The sequence below is a fragment of the Xyrauchen texanus genome, chromosome 23, assembly GCF_025860055.1.
Source record: "Xyrauchen texanus isolate HMW12.3.18 chromosome 23, RBS_HiC_50CHRs, whole genome shotgun sequence".
Lineage (NCBI taxonomy): Eukaryota > Metazoa > Chordata > Actinopteri > Cypriniformes > Catostomidae > Xyrauchen > Xyrauchen texanus.
The window spans coordinates 14,567,738-14,592,975 of NC_068298.1; the positions used below are offsets into that span (position 1 = coordinate 14,567,738).

Here is a 25,238-nt window from a genome sequence, read left to right on the forward strand (position 1 = left end):
GCTTAGTATCTTTGTTGGCCCCATACACTGCAAAAAACAAACAAACAAAAAAATGGCATCTGGAGAGACAATGTTTTTTGCAGTTAACTTTTCTATTGATTCATAAGTTAACACAAAGAAACAAATGACATACAGTGGGTACGGAAAGTATTCAGACCCCCTTAAATTTTTCACTCTGTTATATTGCAGCCATTTGCTAAAATCATTTAAGTTCATTTTTTTTCCTCATTATTGTACACACAGCACCCCATATTGACAGAAAAACACAGAATTGTTGACATTTTTGCACATTTATTAAAATTCAGACCCTTTGTTCAGTATTTAGTAGAAGCACCCTTTTGATCTAATACAGCCATGAGTCTTTTTGGGAAAGATGCAACAAGTTTTTCACATCTGGATTTGGGTATCCTCTGCCATTCCTCCTTGCAGATCCTCTCCAGTTCTGTCAGGTTGGATGGTAAACGTTGGTGGACAGCCATTTTCAGGTCTCTCCAGAGATGCTCAATTGGGTTTAAGTCAGGGCTCTGGCTGGGCCATTCAAGAACAGTCACGGAGTTGTTGTGAAGCCACTCCTTCATTATTTTAGCGGTGTGCTTAGGGTCATTGTCTTGTTGGAATGTGAACCTTCGGCCCAGTCTGAGGTCTAGAGCACTCTGGAGAAGGTTTTCGTCCAGGATATCCCTGTACTTGGCCGCATTCATCTTTCCCTTGATTGCAACCAGTCATCCTGTCCCTGCAGCTGAAAAACACCCCCACAGCATGATGCTGCCACTACCATGCTTCACTGTTGAGACTGTATTGGACAGGTGATGAGCAGTGCCTGGTTTTCTCCACACATACCGCTTAGAATTAAGGCCAAAAAGTTCTATCTTGGTCTCATCAGACCAGAGAATCTTATTTATCACCATCTTGGAGTCCTTCAGGTGTTTTTTAGCAAACTCCATGCGGGCTTTCATGTGTCTTGCACTGAGGAGAGGCTTTCGTCGGGCCACTCTGCCATAAAGCCCCGACTGGTGGATGGCTGCAGTGATGGTTGACTTACTACAACTTTCTCCCATCTCCCGACTGCATCTCTGGAGCTCAGCCACAGTGATCTTTGGGTTCTTCTTTACCTCTCTCACCAAGGCTCTTCTCCCCCGATAACTCAGTTTGGCCGGACGGCCAGCTCTAGGAAGGGTTCTGGTCGTCCCAAACATCTTCCATTTAAGAATTATGGAGGCCACTGTGCTCTTATGAACCTTAAGGGCAGCAGAAATGTTTTTGTAACCTTGGCCAGATCTGTGCCTTGCCACAATTCTGTCTCTGAGCTCTTCAGGCAGTTCCTTTGACCTCATGATTCTCATTTCCTCTGACATGCACTGTGAGCTGTAAGGTCTTATATAGACAGGTGTGTGGCTTTCCTAATCAAGTCCAATCAGTATAATCAAACACAGCTGGACTCAATTGAAGGTGTAGAACCATCTCAAGGATGATCAGAAGAAATGGACAGCACCTGAGTTAAATATATGAGTGTCACAGCAAAGGGTCTGAATACTTAGGACCATGTGATATTTCAGTTTTTCTTTTATAATAAATGTGCAAAAATGTCAACAATTCTGTGTTTTTCTGCCAATATGGGGTGCTGTGTGTACAATAATGAGGAAAAAAAATGAACTTAAATGATTTTAGCAAATGGCTGCAATATAACAAAGAGTGAAAAATTTAAGGGGGTCTGAATACTTTCCGTACCCACTGTATATATAATGAATCAATCACTTTGACATTAAACCCCCACTATAACCCCTCCCCCTACCAATCTCCCGCCCCCCCCTAACTCCCATCCTTCTGCTCGACCCCTCCTTGAAGGAAGCCACCCTCCCCATCTCCGCACACCACTCTGGGAACAAGGGTGCTCCATCTGACTTCCATCCCCTTAAAATAACCTTCCTAACAATCATCACACTGGTCATAGCCCAATTGTTTATGTAGTTAACCTCCAAATTTATGAGCTCCCATCTCCCAAAATACAGAGTCTGGGGCAGAACGAGATTTGAGTTTTCAACACGTCACATACAAAACTGCACCTTCAACCAAAATTCTTGGATCTTATGACATCCCCAAAAACATGGGTGGTGTCTCTATCTTCTGAAGTGGGTGGTGTCCTTAAGACCAAGCCTATACAATTTAGAAGATGTCGGAGAATGTCTATGTAAAATCTTAAATTGCATAAGGCACACCTTTGCATCTCTAGATGCAGAGTTGACGTTCTTTAGAATCCTAGCCCACACTCCCTCCTCCAATAACAAATTTAAATCTTCCTCCCATAATCTTTTGAGAGAATTTAAAGCTCCACCCCACAGACTCTGAATTAGCAGGGGATAATACACTGATGCCTCATGATCCTTCCCAAAAGCAGCCATCACCACTCCTAGAGCATCTGCCGCACTAGGGGTGTGCTTGCCACTCCCAAAAACAGTGCAGAGTAGGTGGTGCAGCTGTACTTATAAAATTGAGACCTGGGAATCCCAAAATGTTGAATTAAATAGATCTATTGGGGTCGGAAACGAATAATAAAATATCATCTGAGTAAGGCAGAAGCTTATGCGCCACACCTCCCGCCACCGCCCATGTAAAATCATCCTCCTTTCTTATCACAGCTGCTAATGGTTTCAGGGCAAGACAGAACAAATATGAGGATAGAGGGCAACGCTGCTGAGTGCCCCTATCCAGAATAAAATAATCTGAAATTAATCAATTTGTTTGTACCGATGCTACAGGGTGTCTATGATGTAACTTAATCCAACCAATAAATGTACTCCCAAACCCGTACATTTCCAAAATCTTAAAAAAATAATCCCATTCTACCAATTCAAGTGCCTTTTCGTGTCAAGTGAGATGGCAGTGACCAAAGACTGATAATTCACTACTGACCACATAATATTGATGAAACGCCTAATGTTATCAGAAGAGCTACAGCCCAGAATAAACACCACCTGATCAATATGTATAAATTAATCGGTTAGACAAAATTTTTACATCTAGCTGGATCAGGGAAATTGGACGGTAACTTTTACACTCACTTGGATCTTTGTCCTTTTTGAGAAACAGACTGATTGGGGTTGTGTCATGGTTGGAGGAATCTTTCCATTCTTTAATTATTCCATATAAATTCTAGTTCTGTAGCATAAGATCGGAAAAATTCAGCGAATTTTTCGCAAAACCATCTGGCCCCAGAGCCTTGCCGGGAGGGAAGGCCTTAAAGACAAAAATCAAGACAATTTTTTAGCTCTGTCGTCAATTTAGAGAGTTCTAATGGTTCCACAAATTGTTTAATATCCTCCTCAGTAGATTAAGACGTGGAACTATAAAGATCAAGATAGAACTCTTTAAAGGCATTATTAATATCAGTGGCCGAGGTAAAAATACACCACCAGCAGATTTCACTGAGGGAATGGTAGAAAAATCTAAAAATCAAAGTATGACTGTTATGCCCTAAATAACCAAAACTCCACTTTCTGTGACAAAATAGTATTATATCTGTGTTTCAATCGGGTCAGTTCTCTGAGGCCATCAGAAGACATTCGGCGCTTTAGCTCTGCCTCTGCACGTTTAATATTCCCTTCCAAGTGCTTTGGATTTTGTAAATGAGGCATACTGTATGAGCCACACGCACAGAAGATACTGAGGACCAGTTGGTCTCAGTATAAACATTGATTTCAATCTTCAGAAATCAGGATTTTGCAAAATGGATACATTAAAGCACCAACTATATGATTTATTTTTCTGCGTATGTGGCAACACCTCAAAACTCACCAGGGCATGATCTGAGACTAAAGTGTTTCCAATTGAGCAATCCACAACAGCCGAAATGAGGGACTTAGAAATAAAAAAAAATATTTATTCTTGAATAAATCTTATGGACTGGTGAAAAAAATGTATAGTCCGTACCAGATCAAAAGTTCAAAGTCTCCAAATATATGCAAGACCAAGATTTTTACACATCCCGTGAAGCGTCAATGTTGCTAATGGGGGCTTACACATTTTTGATTCACTATGATCAAGGGCTGAGTCCATCAAAAGATTAAAGTCTCCTCCCAATAATATCATGAGGGGTGCCAGCGGCTTGCAACAACCCTTCAAGATCAATAAAAAAAAACCTGATCATCAACGTTAGGTGTGTAAATATTAGCCAAAACCAACCTTTGCCCCAGAATTTCTGCTAAATCTCTAATGATTCTCCCTAATTTATCTTTAATCTGTTTGAGAAATTGAATTGTAGACATTTACTTATAACTGTAATGATTCCCCTGCTCTTACTTGAGCCAACACTAAAGAAAATATGTTCACCCCAAATTTTCCGAAATTTTTCAGCTTCTTGAGAGGATAGATGCGTTTCTTCAAGAAACACTACATCACATTTCTTACACTTAAGAAAATAAATAACCTTCCTTCTTTTTATGGGGTGCCCCAACCCATTCACATTCCATGTGGCGAAAGATAACCCAGTCATATTAACATTTGACATTTTGATATAATAGACAAAATAAATTGTGTGTCAAAAACAAGATTATACAGACCACATGCCAACATTAGTGCAATAATCAAACCCCGAAAAACTCCACAGGAAACTGACGAACACCAATATTACCACTGGTTGGATGCTAGGTGGTATTGTGGGAAAAATGCAGAAAGTGGTACTATGGGAAAAATGCAGAAAGGTTTCTGTGAGGGTTAGGTTTAGGGGTAGGTTTAGGGGATAGAATATAAAGTTTGTACAGTATAAAAACCATTATGTCTATGGAAAGTCCCCAAAAAACATGGAAACCAAACGTGTGTGTGTGTGTGTGTGTGTGTGTGTGTGTGTGTGTGTGTGTGTGTGTGTGTGTGTGTGTGTGTGTGTGTGTGTGAGAGAGAGAGAGAGAGAGATGGAGCATGTCCAATCACCTGTTGCCACACCTAAGCAGAGATGCTGTCAGCTTTCTGAAGGTCAGTTTCTCAGTGGTAAAATAGCCGTCCAAGCGGGGGTATTCTTCTCTATTTTGCGGTAGCTGGTGCGCAAGAGTCATTCCCTATAGAAACCGCAATGTCCTCCACCAGTATGTATCCAATGTGGAAACTCCGGTAAAAAGTAAGCACCTTGAGTTCTGTAATCAATCAGGCTGTTGTGTGTCTGCTGTGATGAGCCTTAATGCTGAAGTTGTTAGTTTAAAGCGGTTTAAAGCTATTTCCTAGCTTTAGTAATGTAGTTGTAATACTAGCGATCACGGAGTGCTGTTCTATGTAAACAATGACTAACGGATTCACTTCACATCACCAACTGGCTAATATTACACGCAAAAATTATCTTTTGCCACCACCTCCTGGCTAACATAGCCTACATTAGCGCTTAACACATATGTACTGCTCTTACACTTTAGTTTAGAATGGCACAAGCGGAGTGATACACACACAGAGTGAAGCGTCTGAGTGCTGATGGTGTCAGACCATCAGTGCTCATGGAACGTCTCTCGTCCAATCAGATTCAAGGACCGAAACTAACTGTTGTGTGTGTGTTTGTGTGTGTATATATATCTATATCCAATATCCAATTACATCGGCTGAGGTATCGGTGAATATTCTTGCTTTAGTGATTTGCATTGAAAATTAAATTAATTTATTTAAAAAACATAAATCAAATACATTTCTAAATTCAAATTGCACTCCAAAGGAAAGGAAAACGCAGTTAAAAATAATCTCATGAAGTGATAAAAAAAAAGATAAATGGAAGTAACCACCTCTCCATTTACTGTCAGGCAAGTATCCGTCTAAACATGCAGGTGGAAAATGACTTACACAAATTAAGACATAAAAACAATTATAAATGTAAAAATAATAATTATATTGCTGATAATATTCACTGCCCTAATAAAAATTTTTTTTTTATCATGCTGTACATGGTAAGGTAATTAACCATTAACCAATTATCTGTTTTATAATGTAGCGTTTTACATTCTTTTTCTGTTAAATTTACAAGCGTTTTTAACAGTGTATCAGTGTCCTTTCAACATTACCATAAATTAAAAAACTAAATGAGCTACTTATACTCTCTGACCCTCAAAATGACTTTTGTTGGTATAACTTACATTTTGGTTGATTCAGTTATATCAAATAGGCCTAATATTTGTGACTTGTATAAAGCCATTTGAAACTGAAGTGCAAATTTATCCACTATGCCACAAGCATCCCCACATAGAATTGCAAAAATAATCACTGTTTTCAAACAGAATCCAGAAAACTCCCATTTTCCAGTGGTCATCCAAAAAGATAGTATCTACACAAACTCACACCATTCATTGAGCTAATGTTGCTGTGTCGAGCTTGATGGTGACACAGAGCCAGTGTTACCCCTTTAGGTCAAATTAACCTACAGAAGACTTATAGTTGACTCAGTAAATTAAGTTTAAAATAAATAATTTTAACATTGGAAAAATTAAACACACAAGCTTTATTAAAAAAATTGTTTAGGTAAAAGCTAAATATGTTATCAGTTACTATGTATTAAATGTTTTTTTTTTTTTTAAATGTACTGTCCCACCTGATGTTATATGTATTATTAAATTTTTATGGGTAAAGAATTCAGGTCTCCAAAGTGTGGTGATACTAATTAAATGTTTGGATCTAACAAGCAAGGGTCCTTTGATCATGCATATTTTATCATGCCTCTCTGCTAAGTACTGTAGCAATTTGCATTTTGCTGTTCTTGGTTTTGACTGCTATTTGCCCAAATGTTAAGTACATTGATTGAGGGTAGAGCAGATTGTCATAAATGCATTTCATGAGACATCAGTTCACCACTTTAATTTTGGATACATTATTTGCATTCTCAAGAAACATTTTTTTGCATAAGCTTATTCATTCTGCATTCACCTCTGAGCAGCATTAAAAACTCAGAAGTTTGAAAAGCGCTTGTTTGGAAAAAAGAAGGGAAAAACGAATTGGTTTGATGTATCACCACAAATCTTCTGTTGTTAATTTGCGACCAGCCATCATCCACCCCTTCCGTGCCTTGAACATGAACAGGAAATGGACTGTATGTCCATGCCTCTGTTTGTGGGAAAGGTTGAGGAGCATTTCTAATGCATATAATTAGCCAACGCCAACAAGCGATTAAATCCCACAAAGTTTGTAATTAGTCATTAAACTTTCATGTTGTCTAATTTCCCTTAATTTAGTTTTTTTCAGAGTTGATTAATTTCCTCCCACCAAACTCTCTCTCTTTCTCTCTCTCTCACTTTTTCTCTCTGCCTGCTGCCACATTACTGGTTTCTAAGAAAATTGTCTCATTAAAAGGAATAGTCAACCCACAAATGAAACAATCTGTCCTCATTTACTCTCATGTTATTCCAAATTTTTCTTCTGTGGAACAAAAAAGGAGATGTTAGGCAGATTGTTAGCCTCAGTAACTATTCATTGTATTATATGGGTTTGGAACAATATGAGGGTGTGTAAATAATTTGTCACTTTTTCAGTTTGTCACTCAACTCAGTTATTTATCAAGCGCATTAAAAAAAACAACAGAAGTTGACCCAAAGTGCTTTACAGATCAAACAAACAAATATACAATGACAGAGTTGTACTGTATATATATATCAGTGGTGGCCTGTGCAGTTTAAGTCTAGGCCTTCAGTGCGATTTCATGCCAAGTAAACACAGTTTCACAATTACTAAGAGACCCTATGCCTATGGACATCATACATTATGTTGTGTTCTGTGCTATCATTCCTAGGTTGCAATACTATTCCAAGCCTATTGGAGACACTGTGTCATGTAAATGTGAATTCTACCTGCCAGAAGCATATAGCAAAAGCAGTTCATAAAACATGCAGATAGTGTTTAAACAGCAGTCCAGTACTTTCATTTCTTTTTACTATGTTAAACATTACACATTACTTCACAGCCAACTTATAATACCAGTTTACATTTTATAAACAGGTTCAGGCATGAAAATCAAAACCAAGGAGGCCTAATACTATTTAATAATATTTGCAATTTAAATGTTGTTTGCAATAAATTTTGTTTTGTCAGGGTACACGATTGCTTTTCAAAAATTAAACTGACACTGAATGCTCAGGCCAGCCTAATTTACACTTAGAAAACTCCTGATGTTGCTATAACAATGCACTTATCAATTGGCAATTGGCCCTCCTTTCCTGTTTATGTCTCTGGTTTTTAAATCCATAAGGATCTCTTTCTCAGTGGCGATTGCGGCAGTGATGACAGCTGATTCGTCAGCTATAGATATTTACTTTCAAATCACTTAAAGCTTGATTGTTTCACTCAAGGCCAGCTAGAAGGCCTCGGCCAGGACATATCCTAAAGACCCCACCCAACAAGAGCAAATAAATCAATCTGATTGGCTGATGAATCTGACATCTGACTTTAGATGCCTGTTCACTTGAACTGTTGAGGGATTCTCAATAGAAATTCTGAATGCATAACAGGGTGGAGCTCAAATTCAAGCACTGCTTTGGCTAACAAGCTAGGCTTCGGGCATGCGATTTGTAAAACAGGCATAGCGCTTCTCTTGTTAGCATCAAGGAATAAATTCTGATTGAATAAACATTTAGTTTTAGGAGTGGAAAGCGATTGGAAATAAATAGGCAAAAAGGTGAATGAGAATGAAAGGATGAAAAAATATTGATTTATTAGGCATGTTAGGCCAGCAGAGAAGGCTTTGCTGGCCCTGAGAATTTCTCCCTGTCATGGGAGACTGTTCCAGAGATTAGGACCTACCACAGAAAAGGCACGATCACCCTTAGATCTATAGCGACAATGAGGAACCCTCAAAATAAGCTGATCTGAAGACCTGAGCTCTCCAGTGGGGGAGTAAGGGTGGAGAAAGTCAATGATATATTGCGGTGCGAGACCAGATAGTGCCTTAAAATCGACCCTGAATTTCACAGGAAGCCAGTGCAGAGACACTAATACTACAAATGTGATCCCTTTTTCTTGACCCTGTTAAAAGCCTAACTGCCTCTTTTTGAACCAGATGTAGGCGGGATAACACAGTTTCAGGGAGATCAATGTACAGTGAGTTACAATAGTCTAACCTTGATGAAATTAGTGAGTGGATCACAATTTCCAGGTCTTTATTGGAAAGAAAATGTTTTACTTTAGCAATAGATCTCAGGTGGAAAAAGCTACCGTTGACAACAGCACTGATGTGCTTATTTTGAAAATTAACGATGAGTCTAAAATCTCTCTAAGACTCCTTACATGATCTTGTACATTCGAAATCAGAGGACATAACTGGGCAACCAGGCCAGGTAAGGAGGACATGGAGGAACCTAAAATCAGAACTTTGGTTTTGCTTTCATTTCATTTAAAAAAAAATGGTTTGCTAGCCAATGTTTAATATCTTCTAAGCAATTTAGGATCTAATCAAGTGAACACTTCTTGTCTAACTGGGAAATAAAATTGAGAATCGTCAGCATAACAGTGATATGCTGTACTTCTGGAAAATAGAGCTCTGAGGAAGCATATACAGGGAAAATTGTAAGGGACGTAATATCGACTCTTGACGGACACCACATGATAATTAAGCCATCATAGAAGAAAAATTCCCTACATTTACAGCAAATGTCCTATCTTTTAGATAGGAGGCAAACCGCTGGAGGACGTACCCTGGATGCGAACCATACACTCAAGACGATTGAGAATAATATTATGGTTGATTGTGTCAAACGCGGCACTGAGATCTAAAATGTTAAATGTATTTAGATAGGAGTAGAGCTGCGAATAAACAACTCTTTCCAAAATCTTGGAAATAAAAGGCAATTTGGTGATTGGTCTATAATTGTTGTGTATTGCCGGATCCAAAAAATGTTTGTTAACAAAGGATGTAGAATTGCATTTTTAAAACTGCTTGGAACAGCAAAGGAGCTGTTAATTATAGCTGTCACACTGGAACTAATAGTTATGAAAACATATTTAAGAAGACGCTGAGAATGAATATCCAGCGTGTATCTGGAGCATTTCATCTTGGAAACTACATCTGCTAACTGTGCTGACGTAACTGGTTGAAAGTTAGGCCACAGCGCGAGGATCACTGCACTGTTAGGCTACCAATGTGTTGGCGGATCTCGCTGTGCCTTAAGGAGCAAATAAAGACTCACATTGTTGCCACCCAGTCAGGCTGCTGGATTCCAGAGCTTGGGAGAGGAAATCTATCCATAACGTGAAAAAAAGCAGAGTGGCATACCTCTGAAGAAATCAGCAGGGACCATGGGAAAGTTTTTTTCCCATCTTACCATTTTTAATTGAAGCATGATGATACTTTATAACCATTTAATGCATCTACAGCATTAAGTTATTGTGTATGTGAAATGTTTTTTCCAAACATGTTGAGCTTTACATTATCACTGTGACTGTTTCAATTATGCAAAAGAGATTTTTCACAATGATGTTAAATGGGGTGGCTGTGGCTCAGTTGGTAGAGCGGATCGGCCACTAAACGCAGGATTGGTGGTTTGAAACCCTGGCCCACATGACTCCACATGCTGAAGTGTCCTTGGGCAAGACACTGAACCCCAAGTTGCTCCCAATGGCAGGTTAGCGCCTTGCATGGCAGCTCTGCCGCCATTGGAGTATGAATGTGTGTATGAATGGGTGAAGCACTTTGAATACCGTTAAGGTTAAAAAGGTGCTATATAAGTGCAGACAATTTACCATTTAAATGAGCAGTATGTAGACTTCAACAGATTAGTTCATTTGAATGAATTGATTCCAAAAACCTATATGTAGGAGTCATTTCTCAAAAGTGTTCCCAAAAGTTCAAACACACCATTTTACATTACATTTTTTGATAATTTGTAGACCTTTTTAGACTAAACTAAACTGCTGTTCATCACTGTGATTTAAATTAGGTTGTATTGATATATTACATTAGCCTTCACTAATACCTGTAACCATCGTGACAGACAGGGAAAGTAAATATCAAGTGTTTGTATTACGTCTGTAACAATTACATTTTTATTTTAAATTATTTCTGATTCCGTAGATTAAATTTTCTCAGACATTCATTGAAAATATTCAGGGATTTTTTTATTTTTTTTTCTCCATCTCAGCACTTAACACAAGTTTTTTCTCACAATACCAATATTTTCCAGATCCTGAGAGTGGTTGACAGCTCTGGCATTAGAGATTGACAGCATAACGTGCCATATGTCACATGTCAGTGACTTGACAGACATCTAGTTGTCAACTTCGGTTCTACTCGTACTGCATATATCAACCAAACTCACTCTCAAAATTTGGTAAGGAGACCTGAATATTTAATGTGTCACTTCAGTTGTAAAATGTGGTTAACTGTGAAAGTCCAGTTTGCAGGGCAGAAAACGATTCTGTTCAGACAATCACATTTCACTGCTGTGAGTATTATGTTTTGTGAAAAATGGCCTGTAAGTTGGTCAACACTTCTGTTATTTTTTTTATTAATGTGAGATGAAGTTTAGAATGTTCTTTGTGCTAAACCAAGTCTGTTCCTTATTTTAAATAATAACGTTCTTCAAAGAAGGTTCTGTGTGAAACTGTAAACAGAATAGAGTGGCTTGTCATTTCATCCTCTAGTTACCTCAGTTCAGTTCACTCTTCCCACATATTCACTGGCGGCACATCTTTAAAAAGCCCACAGCCTACAATTACTACTCTCTTCTAATTGTTTAGCATATTGTTCTTTAATGAGATCCATCAGTAAGTCTTTGTTTAGGTAGGAAAGAATTCCAAGGAATGCAATTTGTCACTTCCTCCTGCTATAATGTATTCAGCAGCTAGTAATGACAGCTTTTGTCTCTCTCTCTGGGTTATCAACCACAGCTGGTGGGCACAGCCTCTGACAGCTAACAGACAACATTGCTTTAGATTTTCATCCATTATTACCTTGCATTTTCTGTGGATTTTATCGGAATTACATCTTATCTGCGTTCTCAGTGCTCTTTTGTCATTTATTGAACTTTTGCAGTATATTCTGGTCTGTGTTTGGCTAAATTGCCTTTTTGTGAAATTTATTGGGACATTTTAATGAATTCTCTTTGAAAACTGCTTTTCTTTCTTTGTTTGTCACTGTACAGAGGCTATAAATGTGTGCATTGGAACTTCTGTATGTTTTGAGGTGACAAAAGAAGAGTTTTATGATGTCTGGAAAATTGAGTCCAAATAATATGTTGGCTTATCTGAGCATAAGTGCAATACAATCACAGCACTGACTTTAAAGAGAATGGGAATATGACTAGGCTTTGGTCTTGTAAAAGTAATGATTTCAAATATGAAAACACGGCCAGAACTGTCAACTGTTGCTATCTTGTCATTTATTTAATGATAGACGCCATGAAATCAGAATTGGAGTTTTGTGGCTTTTAGTCCATGTCTGTTAGCACTGATGCAATCTAGGCCTATGCCAGCAGCATTTCTCCCAGCAGCTCTTGCCTGTTTAACCTATAAAGATAAGCAGGGTTGAGAATGGGTGGTACATTTATGGTAGACCATGTGGGTAACACTACACTGTAAACTAGAGATGCACCGATTGCAATTTTCTTGGCCGATTTCGATTTCCGATTTTTTGCAAGTGTGGCCTGCCGATACCGATTTTTTCCGATTTTCTTTCTAAGAACTATTATTGACCACATATACAAACAAAATCTACCTTTCTTCAATGCTAAATTTTATTTTCATAATAAAATAAATTATTAAACATTACAATTTCCCCCAAACTGCACTAAGTTACAGGATCTTCTCTCACTTAAAAAACTCTCAAAATAAAGTGCTCTGTGACTAGAAAGAGGTACAATCCACAATCTGGCAACCTACAACCCATTTGCGCTGTTGATATCTGCGCAGGCAGTAGACGCGGGATGTTAAATCAAGCATCACTGGTAGAGGGGAGGAGAAGACTCAGCTGGTGCTCCGGTGAAAATAACTAAATATACATGTACATTTAACAACAGCTGGATGGAAGAATTTAATTTCATATCCCGAAGCCATATCGACAATGCCCACGCCTTTGGCAATGTGTGTCGCACGGATTTTAATATCGGACACGGTGGGAAAAATTACGTTAAATCACAACGGCACAATTTGTGTGTATTTAGCCTGCCTCTGCCATCCAGCACCCCCCTTCCCCGCTCCCGGATTTGTGTACCCAAATGTTGACAGATAACAGGCTGCGTGTCTTACATAACACGAGATTAAACAACTCGGGCAACGCGACGTCGGAAAGTACGTCCTACTCTGTATCGAGGAAATTCATCAGATTTCTGATCCCTCTGTCCTCAACTATGGAGAACAGCTGGTCATCTAGGGCCATGAATTCCATAATTTTCCTCGTAATCGCTTTGGAATTTTCGCTGCTCATACCAAGGAATGATAGGAGAGGCTGCTGACTTGTGACTGGCTCTGAGCTCTGGCTAGCTTTAGCCGCTTTCCCTTTTTAGCTTCTTTTTTTAAAATGGGCATGTTCAGCTGGGTGATGGTGTTTTAAATGTCTAATTAGCACATGTAACACACAGAGGTTGTGCTACAAATATGCGATGGACTGACATGTACAATTTCCATCATGGTCTATTTCATCTGTCATTTTAAATGTCCCTGATACTTGGTACAATTGATTTTGTCTTGATATAGTCAACATTTTCAGTTTGAAATTACTTTGTGTAGTGAGAGTTGGGGAACTTACTTTATAAAGTGTACTTACATATTTGATATTTCTGGATGAGATCAGAAGAGCATGTCTGGTGAATGGTCATCTCTTTCCACACACACACTACAGCATGGGCGCACAGGCAAGAGAGCTAAAAAAGTACTTTGAAAGAGGGCGAGCTGCTGCTCTCAACAAGAATAATCATGTGAAAGGACATATACACCTGAAAATGTATGTGCATTATCAAATACACAGAATGTATTATAGTAGTTAACTGTAGAGGGCACATCAATATGAAGACAAAGCCAAATCCCTGACATTTAGAGTAAATTTTGAAATCCCGACCTGAAGCTTTTTTTTCAGGACTGCAAAAGAGGGCATGTCTGGGGGAACAGAGGACGAATGGTCACCCTATGTCATGTTATTTTTCTGTTTGTTTTTCATTGGATCACAAATTATATTGTAACCTGCACACACACACACAAGACGAGACAGTCACAATGTGAACAAACACTGCTTTTATTTAAAGAGCAGGCGAAGGTACAGTAGGGAAAATCCAGAGGGAGAATCGTCGGGGTGAGCATTGGGTCAAAAGCCAGGGAATCCAGATACAAACAAGGGGCAAATCCGGGAGAGAGTGGTCAACGAGAGCGGGAGGTCGAAGCCGGGAAACAAGCACAACTAGACGGGACTAGCGAGATGAAAAACAAGGGGACAAGGGGAATACTAGAGCTGGCAAAGCGAGGGGGAAAGCTAAACACAGTGGAGATCAGAACTAGACGAGACTAGCGGGGGGCAAAGACAAGGGGAACTAAACACAATAACCAACAGGAGTGAGACGAACGGGTTGTGAAATATATAGGGGCGAGTGCAGGTGTAAACAATGATAGGTGATGAGACGAGTGCAGGTGAAACTAATGTGGTGACTGAGAGCAGGCGCAGGTGTACATAATGTTCTGGCCATTGGGAGTGGGCATGTGAGCCCGAGGGGGGAGATAGTGTACGAGCGTGTGAGCTCAGTAGGAGCAAAACGAGCGTGCAAGCTCGAAGCGAGCAAAACGGGCGTGGTAGCCCGAGGGAGCAAAACGAGCGAGGAAGCTCGAGGGGCGGAGCGAGGAGCGGGGTTCGTGACAGTACTCCCCTCTATAACGGACGGCTCCTGATGGCCGCTTGGTTGCGAGGCGCGACCTCTGGGAAGTGGTGCTGGGCGATCCCAACAAACAAAAAACCCTGAACAGACAACCCACAAAACACACAAACAAAATTGAGGGCAGTCCAAGGGGCACAGAGGGAAATGAGACAGTCCATGGGGTCAATGGGCAGTTTCAAGGCAAGGTCAGGGGGAACATAGCGGACAGGCGGGTGGTCGGGAGATCTAGGGGGCAGCCGTAGGGCAGAGACAGGGTCAGGGGGTCTGGAAGGCGACTGGAGGACAGGGACTGGGTCCGGGGGTCTGGAAGGTGACCACCGGACAGGAATAGGGTCCGGAGGCCAGGGAAGAGGCCACAGGACAGGGAGAGGGTCAGGAAGTCCGGGCTGAGCCGTGAAAGGCGGTGCCGTCAGAGGCTGCACTGTAGGCGGCTCTGGAGGTGGGGTTCTGGAAGGCTCTGGAGGTGGAGCCGAAGGAGGCTTTAGGGGCGAAGGACTGAAAGGCTCTGGAGGTGGAGCCAATGACGGTGGCGCCGTGGGAGGCTCTAGAGGCGGAGGCCTGGAAGGCTCTGGAGGTGGAGCCGAAGGAGGCTTTAGGGGCGAAGGCCTGGAAGGCTCTGGAGGTGGAGCCGAAGGAGGCTTTAGGGGGGAAGGCCTGGAAGGCTCAGGAGGTGGAGCCAATGGTGGTGGCGCCTTGGGAGGTCCCCGAGGCGACGACCTGGCAGGCTCTGTAGTCTCGGGGGTAGAGCCGTAGGAGGCCCGAGAGGCGGAGCCATAGAAAGCTCTGGAGTCTTTGGGAGCAGAGCCGTGAGGGGCTCGGGAGGTCGGAGCCGTGGGAGGCTCGGGAGGTCGGAGCCGTAGGAGGCTCGGGAGGTCGGAGCCGTAGGAGGCTCGGGAGGCGGAGCCCTAGGAGGCTCTGGAGTCTCTGAGAGTAGAGCCGTGAGAGGCTCGGGGAAAAAGGTCGTGGAAGACTCGAGAGGCTCTAGAGGTGGGGCCCTGGAAGGCTCGAGAGGCTCGAGGGGGGGAGCCATGAAAGACTCAAGAGACGGAGCCCCGAGAGGCTCGGGAGGAGGAGGAGCCCTGGAAGAATCGAGAGACGAAGCCCTGAGAGGCTTGAGAGGGGGAGGAGCCCTGAGAGACTCCAGAGGCGAAGCCGTGAGAGGCTTGGGGGTGGAGCCATGAAAGACTCGAGGGACGGAGCCCTGAGAGGCTCGAGGGGAGGAGGAGCCCTGAGAGGCTCAAGGGGAGGAGGAGCCCTGAGAGACTCGAGAGGCAAAGCCGTGAGAGGCTTGAGGGGTGGAGCCATGAAAGACTCGAGGGACGGAGCCCTGAAAGACTCGAGAGGGGAAGCCCTGAGAAGCTTGAGGGGGGAGGAGCCCTGAGAGACTCGAGAGGCGAAGCCGTGAGAGGCTTGAGGGGTGGAGCCCTGAAAGACTCGAGAGGAGAAGCCCTGAGAGGCTTGGGAGGGGGAGCCCTGAAAGACTCGAGAGGAGAAGCCCTGAGAGGCTCGAGAGGAGGAGCCCTGGGAGGCTTGGGAGGAGGAGCCTTGGGAGGCTCGTGAGGCGGAGCCCTGGGAGGCTCGAGAAGAGGAGGCTTGGGAGGAGGAGCCTTGAAAGACTCGGGAGGAGAAGCCCTGAGAGGCTTGAGAGGCGGAGCTCTGGGGGGCTTGGGAGGTAGAGCCCTGGGAGGCTTGGGAGGAGGAGCCTTGGGAGGCTCGTGAGGCGGAGGCCACGAGGGCTCTGAGGGGCGAGCAGAGGCTGGCAGAGCCGTGGAAGACTCTGAGGGTGGAGCAGAACCCGGCAGAGCCGTGGAAGACTCTGAGGGCGGAGCAGAGGTTGGTAGAGCTGTGGAAGACTCTGAGGGAACCTCTGCGGTCTTGAGCACAAGACGAGACTGGGGAGAAGGGGCCCTCTTCCTTCTCTTACGTCTTCGACCAACAGGGGCGTGGCCATGGGGGCGGTCGAGGCTACTGGCGCTGGCTCTGGGGCGGTCGAGGCTACAGGCGCTGGCTCGCTGACCGTGGCAGACATGGGCGCGTGTTAGGCTTCGGGACTGGGGCCGTGTCAGGCTTCGGGGCTGGGGCCGTGTCAGGCTCGGGGCTGGGGCGTGTAAGGCTTTGGGGCTGGGGCGTGTAAGGCCTGGGACTGGGGCGTGTAAGGCTCGGGACTGGGGCCATGTAAGGCTCGGGACTGGGGCGTGACAGGCTCGGGACTGGGGCCGTGACAGGCTTCGGGACTGGGGCCATGTCAGGCTTCAAGGCGGGGGCCGTGGTAGGCTTCAAGGCGGGGGGCGTGGTAGGCTTCAGGGCGAGGGGCCGTGGTGAGGCTCGAGGCGGGGGCCATGGTGTGGAGCGCTGGTTCAGTGTCTGCCTCCCCACAGTAAGCGAGGAACCAAGCGTACAGTAGGGCGAGGTCAATAAACTGAGTCAGGTTGAGAGAGCAGCGACCACCAGGCATGAATGATGAGGCTGGCTCATTCAGTCCAAATTGAAAAATGTCTTTCAGAGCCACCTCATCAAAATTCACCTGGTTGGCCAGGGCACAAAAATCCATAATATAAGCCTCCAAGGGTTGGCTCCCTGGCATAAAACCAAGAGTCGGGCCGCTGGCTCCATAATGTCAGGGCGGGGTTATGCATTACACCACCTCTGCCTTGCACGAAAAACTCTTGGCAAGCGCCGAAGAGCCGTCAAACCTCTCAGGGGGTTGAAGGCTCACGGCGCTTAGAAATACACTGGAGGCATAAACGGGCTCAGGGGCAGACACAGGTGAAACAGGGTGACATAAATCAGACAAAGAACATACTTGCTGCCCCTGGGCCGCGAGCGCTTTGTCCTGCCTCCAAACTGTAGCTCCTCGCGCCGAATGTGACGTGCTTCTCCGCTCTAGTGAGCTACGCGAATCCTCCGCGTGGCTCATTGTGACTGTTTACGGTGAGGTTGGTTATTTTGTAACCCGCACACACACACACAAGACGAGACAGTCACAATGTGAACAAACACATTGCATATATGGAAAAATTACAATTCCGTAAGGCTCAAGTCCGAGTCAAGTCAGAGTAAATATGCATCCGAGACAGTTCCAAGTCCATTAAAATTGGACTTGTGACTCAGACTCAAGTCCAAGTCCGAACTCGAGTACCCCAAATCTAATAATTCATATAAATAATTAGTTAGGCTGGATAGTGGTGTTCTCTGCTTCTTATGAGCACAATCCCATTATTTCACAGTTAGCCTATTTTTACTTATCTTAAGCAAACTGTATTTTTAAGATGTAAATTGTTAGTTTATTATTAATAGATACTCACTTTAGGAATGAGATGTTAAACTGTTAAACCTTTGTAAACTTTACAAAGATTTATTGCTGCCAACGAGGAAAGTTGTAATAACTTATAACTATTTCAAAGAACAAAACAAAACATAATTTCAAAGCCATACTGACTACTGACACCGTGCAAGTTATTATTTTCCGGGCCATTGCTGGAAAGGAAATGTAGAGAATGGACCTCTTGAAATTTTAATTGAATACCCCTGCCCTTTGAATTGGCAAATTTCACTGTAATCTCCTTTCCACAAATAGTTGGTGTGTAGTGGGCATCTGGCACATGATAGCTGCCATCACATCATACAGGTGGATGCTGCACACTGGTGGTGTTTAAGGAGATGTCCCAGAGAAATATACAGTTGAAGTAAGAGGTTTACATACACTTAGGTTGAAGTCATTAAAACTGATTTTTTAACCACTCCATAGATTTAATCTTAGAAAACTATAGTTTTGGCAAGTCGTTTAGGACATCTACTTTGTGCATGACACGAGTAATTTTTCCAACAATTGTTTAGAGGCAGATTGTTTCACTTTGAATTGACTATATCACAATTCCAGTGGGTCAGAAGTTTACAACATAACCTGAAAGGCTGCTCAGCAAGGAAGAAGCCACTGCTCCAAAACCACCATAAAAAAGCCAGACAACAGTTTGCAAGTGTACATAGGGACAAATATCTGATGAAACAAAAATTTAACTATTTGGCTATAATGACCATTGTTATGTTTGGAGGAAAAAGGGTAAGGCTTGCAAGCTGAAGAACACCATCCCAACCGTGAAGCATGGGGGTGGCATCATCATGTTGTGGGGGTGCTTTGCTGCAGGAGGGGCTGGTGCACTTCACACAATAGATGGAAGGATCATCATGAGGAAGGAAATGTATGTGGATATATTGAAGCAACATCTCAGACATCAGCTAGGAAGTTGAAGCTCAGTCGCAAAGGGGTCTTCCAAATGGTCAACGACCCCAAGCATACCTCCAGAGTTGTGGCAAAATGGCTTAAGGACAACTAAGTCAAGGTATTGGAGTGACCATCATGAAATCCTGACCTCAATCCGATTTTTAGGCAGAACTGAAAAAGTATGTGCGAGCAAGGAGGCCTACAAACCTGACTCCGTTACACCAGTTCTGTCTGGAGGAATGGGCCAAATTAATTGTGAGAAGCTTGTAGAAGGCTACCCAAAAAGTGTATACCAAGTTAAACAATTTAAAGACAATGCTATCAAATACTTACAAAGTGTATGGAATCTTCTGACCCACTGGGAATGTAATGAAAGAAATAAAAATTATCTCTACCATTATTCTGACATTTCACATTCTTAAAATATAGTAATCCTAACTGACCTTAGACAGCGAATGTTTTCTACGATTAAATGTCAGGAATTGTGAAAAGCTGAGTTTAAATATATTTGTTAACTTCTGACTTGAACTGTAAATGTAAGGAATTATTATAATTATTATTATTTATATGCTATTATACTCCTTGTTGACAAAATCAACTTTATGCAGATGTACGCATTTAAAATGTACAGTTCAGATGAGCCCCACAGTATGTCCTGTCCAGCGCAAACTTACTGTCTCAATAAAAAATGTGTCAACACAGACAAGAAGCCTGTGCTCGGTCAAGTAATTTCATGGTGTCTTTAAATTAACAGAATAAAAACTAATGGCTTAAAATTTATTTAGGATTTGAGATCGATGTGGTTCCTAATCAGCACATGTTTGAGATTGATGCAATAATCCATGTATAACACAGTGGAGAAAATTAATGCACGCAGTTGAGACTCGAGATGTAGACAAGCGGAAAAAAATAAAAGACAAAATGAGAGAAACGGGTATGCACGGAAAAATACACACAGTTGAAACAGTAGAGAAGCAGAAAAACCTGAAGCACGTGGTAAAATGGCAAAGGATAAAATTATGAATGTAAATAAGCAAGAATGAGCAATGCTAAGCAGGCTAGCAAGCTACAAACATAGACATATGCAATGTGCCGGCAGCAACCGGAACAGGAAGTCAGTGTTATATCAATTAACATATGGTTCAGATTATGTTGCTTGAGTGTGGATATACTGCATATGAACTGTATGAATGATTTCAAGAGCTCTATCCTAACATCACCTTTCTGTTGGCCAGACATTTGGAAGGACACATGGGAGGCCTAAAGAACACTCAGGATGTTTGTCAAAAGGCCAGCAGGAAGATGAAATAAGGAGCCGATCTGAACTGTATATGACTGGTTGAGGTAAAGGGATAGCCTTGTGACAGGTGGCTGGCCCTCAGCTGAACCACACCGTTCAGTGGCAGGGCTGAGTAACCCCCTCCCTCTAGTCCTCAGAGCTCGATTTCCACTTCCACCCTGTTGGCCAAGCCTGAGCATGTGCCAGAGTCAGTCTCATGGAACAACAGACACCCGGCTATCAATTTCTATAATTATTTCTGCAATACGGAATAGCACCTGAGGCACTTACCATGAGTGCACCTAGAAAGTTTTATGTAAATAAGCTGAGTGGTAGTTTGTCTTTGGAAGTATGTATTTATTTGAAGGTAAATGGTTTTTCACTCCAATTTTATGCTCATTAAATTTTATCAGCTTTATCAAATATATTCTGAACTGTGGAGAGATGATTACTCAGATACAAGTGAGAAAAGAATCTGGATGTTATTTGTAAATTGTATAGGCTATGGGCAGCTTAACGTCGCTTTTCAGGACTTATTCAGTCAGAATATGTTGAAAATCATCCCTATATAACGGCTAATGATGCTAATTCATAATGATTGTAGACTGGATAAATGTATCTACTGTCAATGAGCTGTCTCAGTATTTATTTAGTATGTGGATTTTACTATCATTAAATTGTAGTGTCATTGTATGTATACTTATATAATGCAGTATAGTATTTCAACTACATTAAAACTGATGCATAACTGCTGTTAGGGCAATTGTTTATAAGGTAATTCTGCTACACAAAAGCAAATACAAACATGGGGACAATTTCCCATTGTTTGCACACTTGCTCTAGGGAAACTGCCTGTAGTAAGTGCACTGCAAAGTCACTAGATAAGTAAGACCATAACTAGTCTCGAGTTTAACAAGCAAGCCCCTGGGTGGCACTAGATGGCAGTGTGGATGCACACTCCAGAATCTATGGCTACACTCCACAGACATTATGTACCAGCCAGCATAAACAAGCTATGTGTCGTTTTATTTTGTATTTTAGAAATCTGTACCCCATCTATAAACATGTTAATTTCATACGGATATGAATAGAAATCTCGTGAGACACCTAAACTGAGAAGGGGAAATATCTGACAGAAATGTTGTCGTGTAATCACCTTGCTTGTCAAGGGTTTCGTTTTATTTGTGCTTATTCAAAATGTGCCTTCTGTCTAAGACTGTTTTAGAACTGCTTTACACCTGACAGAAATCAACTCCAATAATAAAATGAAATACTTGCAATCTATATGTTGCTTGCAAAATATTTTATTCATAAATGCAAAATATTTTATTAATAATTGTGTCATTATGGCATCTAAAAACAGGGGCTAACTGGCTCATGCTAACAGGCAAACCTTGAGCCCTTGATCATACAAAATACACACAAAACGTAAAGGGTTAGTTCACCCAAAAATGAATATTCTCTCATAATTTACTCACCCTCATTTGAACACAATCAAAGATGTTTAGTAGTATTTCTCAGCTCTTTAGGTCCATACAATGTAAGTGAATGGGTGCCAAAATATTGAAGCCCCAAAATCCACATATGGGCCAAATTAAAGTACTCCAGTGACTCTGGTGGTTAAATCCATATATTCTTGAGAAACAGATCAACATTTAAGTTCCTGCTCCCTGCTCAGTCAATTTCCTCTTTTCTTTAAATTTCTCATTCTCCTTCTGTTTTTGGTGATTCACATCCTTCTTGCATATTGCCCCCTAATGGGCAGGTTGGAGAATTTATGACAAAAATATACTTAAATATTGATCTGTTTCTCACCCACACCTACATTGTTAAAAAACGTAAATTGGTTAACAAGTAGTTAACGTAAAATGTACTTACATTTTCATATATATATGTATATTTAAAAAGACAATGAATGTAGTTTTAAGGTAAAATGTTAAAAATCAAATATTTTCCCGTATAATTAACGGTTAAAATGCATATATTTTTTAACAAGAGAGTACACTTTTATTGTTTATTGTTAAAATGATGGTAAAAACAATAACCGGGCGTTCGCAGAATTCCCTATATGACCCTTTACATTTCATTATACACTGTGTGCCCAATTATTAGGCAAGTGAGTATTCTGATCTTATCATTATTTTCATGCACATTTTCCAACTCCAAACCATATAAACTTGAATGCTTATTGGATTCAATCATTTTAATGTGATATGTATTTGTGTAATGAGTGCGGGTGTATATCTCAGTTATATCAAGGTGTGCATAATTATTAGGCAGCTTCATTACCTCAGGTGAAATGGGCCAAAAAGAGAATTAGCTGATATTGAAAAGTCAAATATTGTAAAATCCCTTTCAGACGGTTGCAACACTCTTGAAATAGCTAAATTATTGAGGCGTGACCACCGGACAATCAAACGTTTTGTTGCAAATAGTCAACTGGGGTGCAAAAAACGCATGAAGAAGAAAAGGTGCAAATTAACTGCAAAAGACTTGAGAAGAATCTGGAGTGTCCAGAAGTACAAGGTGCCAAGACATGGCCATGGTAAAGAAGGCTGAAATACGACCACCACTGAATATATTCACAAGTTGAAAGCGTAAAGATTGGGCAAAGAAATACATGAAGACAGATTTTTCAAAGGTTTTATGGACAGATGAAATGAGAGTGACTCTTGATGGACCAGATGGATGGGCCCGTGGCTGGATCACTAATGGACACAGGGCACCACTTCTAGTCAGGTGCCAGAAAGGTGGAGGAGGGGTACTGGTATGGGCTGCTATCATTAAGGATGAGGTAGTTTCGAGTTGAAGATGAACTGAAACCCAATTCTCAAAGAAGTTCTCAGCATTCAAGAAGGCCATGGTCTTTATGCAGGACAATGCTCCATCACATGCATCCAAGTACTCCACTGCTTGGCTATCCAGCAAGGGCCTCAAAGATGCCCAAATAATCTCATTTAAACAACATTTGGGAGGCTGTGGTTGCTGCTTCAGCGAAAGGCCAAAAAAAATTTTTAATTGTCATTTTGTGTTACTTATTTGTTGCGCCTACTCTAAAAATTGAGAATAAACAATTGAGTTGGGAGAAATTATTTTTATTATTTAGTTGCCTAATAATTGTTCACACTTACATATTCCCCTGAGAAAGACAAAACTCACTTTTTCTTTGTTAATCATTCAGGTTTGAGGTTCAATAACATTTTGGATTGACTGAGAACAATGTGTTTGTTCAACAATAAAATTAATCCTGAGGAATACCATTTGCCTAATAACAGGGCATGCATTGTATTTTATGGGAATAGTTATGTTTCTTCTTATTTTTAATATCAGTTATGTACTTTGGGGTGTTCTGTGTTATATTGATGTAGTTTAGTTAATGTTTATTACATAATTATAATTTCACATGTGTTACGCTGATAATGTTTATTGTTTGTGTGAGTGACACTGTCTCTATATGTTTATTGGTTATTGCTCCAGGAAGGGCCACTATTGATGAACTTCATGTCATCATGTGCCCTACTCTAATTGCTACGGTGATTAACAATACATTATAAAGTGAAAAGAAGATTTTTACAGTTTCAGAAGGTTAATATATTAAGTTTAGCATTTAATAATATAAATGATGCTACTGCACTGTAAAATATACTGTAAAAACAACCATTTTAAATGGTAACATTTACAAGTTGATCTGTAAAGATGTTTACATTTTGGAATTAACCACTGGAGTCGTATAGATTACTTTTATGCTCCCTTTATGTGGATTTTGGAGTTTAATTTTTTTTGGCACCCGTTCACGTGCATTGTGAGGTCCTACAGCTGAAATATTATTATATATTCTTCTAAATATCTTAATTTGTGTTCTGCAGAACAAAGAAAGTCATGCATTTATGGGATGACTTGAGGGTGAGTAAATCATGAGAGAATTTTCATTTTTGGGTGAACTATCCCTTTAATTCTGTGTTATTTTCTCACAGATAGTGTCTGAGCTAAAAATATGATGCATGAGCCTGGGTTGGATGTATTTGTGTTTTTGTTTTCTTTTTCTTCTTTTTTTTCTGGCAGCTCAACTTCAACATTTAGTTCTGTTGAGATCTTTTGATCCCTCTTAGCAGATCTTGCCTGAGACAACCTGCCTCAATTGGCTTTTTACACACTACAGCTAATCTTTATTGAAGGGATTAGTGTACACTGACAAGATGCACTTACCCTCTCCTCTCTGACTGATCTAATTAATAGGATCAAAAGGAACACCACATTCTCGACCAGAGACTTTGTCTCAGAAGACACTTAGAAATATGACCAGCCATACTTGCAGGTTTTAAAGAAGGCTTTTGTTTTTGATGTTGTTCATGTTTTTCATTTTCTTCTTTTTGTTTTTTTTTTCAAGTGAGATTGGATAGACAAACATGAAACTGGCTAATTTATTATCAAGTAATTTTCTTCCAGACTGGCGTTATAAAGACTCCAGTTTTCATGTTGATGCATGACACCGGTTTACAGCTCCAATTTTACACACATCTAATCCAGCCAGCTTCTCTCTAAATGACATTTAAGCCACAGGTAATTTATTTTTCAAAGAGCTGGATACAAAATTGTCAAGCACTGCCAGGATTCATGTCTCCTCAGCTAACAAAGTGGCCCTTGAATAAAGAGTGTTAGCTTTATTCAGGGGGAAATTATGAGCACTGCTTTGCTTTGTTATTTTCTTTTATACTCCTGATGCTTAATTATGGATGAAATTCAAATATTTTTCTTTGGTTAAAAGAATCCTGATATGATGATCTGATAAAGTTGCCATGTAATTTGAAATTATGAATGTTTTGATTTTTATTGCTTTATTTTTTTGAGTAGTAAAGCCAAACACGATGAAGTGTATTTATAATTTTAAGAGATCTGTCATTGCTTGAATTCATATTGTGGACATTAGAGAGATAAA

The 25,238-nt window shown here is 41.1% G+C and overlaps 2 protein-coding genes across 4 annotated transcripts in view; both read left to right on the top strand.

Annotated features, from left to right (window-relative positions):
• Positions 1-25,238, top strand: part of LOC127663077 (probable E3 ubiquitin-protein ligase MID2) — a 185,485-nt gene that overhangs the window by 26,314 nt on the left and 133,933 nt on the right. The window lies entirely within an intron of this gene.
• The window catches only part of LOC127663079 (long-chain-fatty-acid--CoA ligase 4-like), a 188,958-nt gene continuing 178,949 nt past the window's right edge, over positions 15,230-25,238 (top strand). Inside the window, exon 1 of the mRNA XM_052154502.1 lies at positions 15,230-15,240. The gene's annotated coding sequence lies outside the window, so the exon portion shown is untranslated. The remainder of the gene's footprint in view (positions 15,241-25,238) is intronic.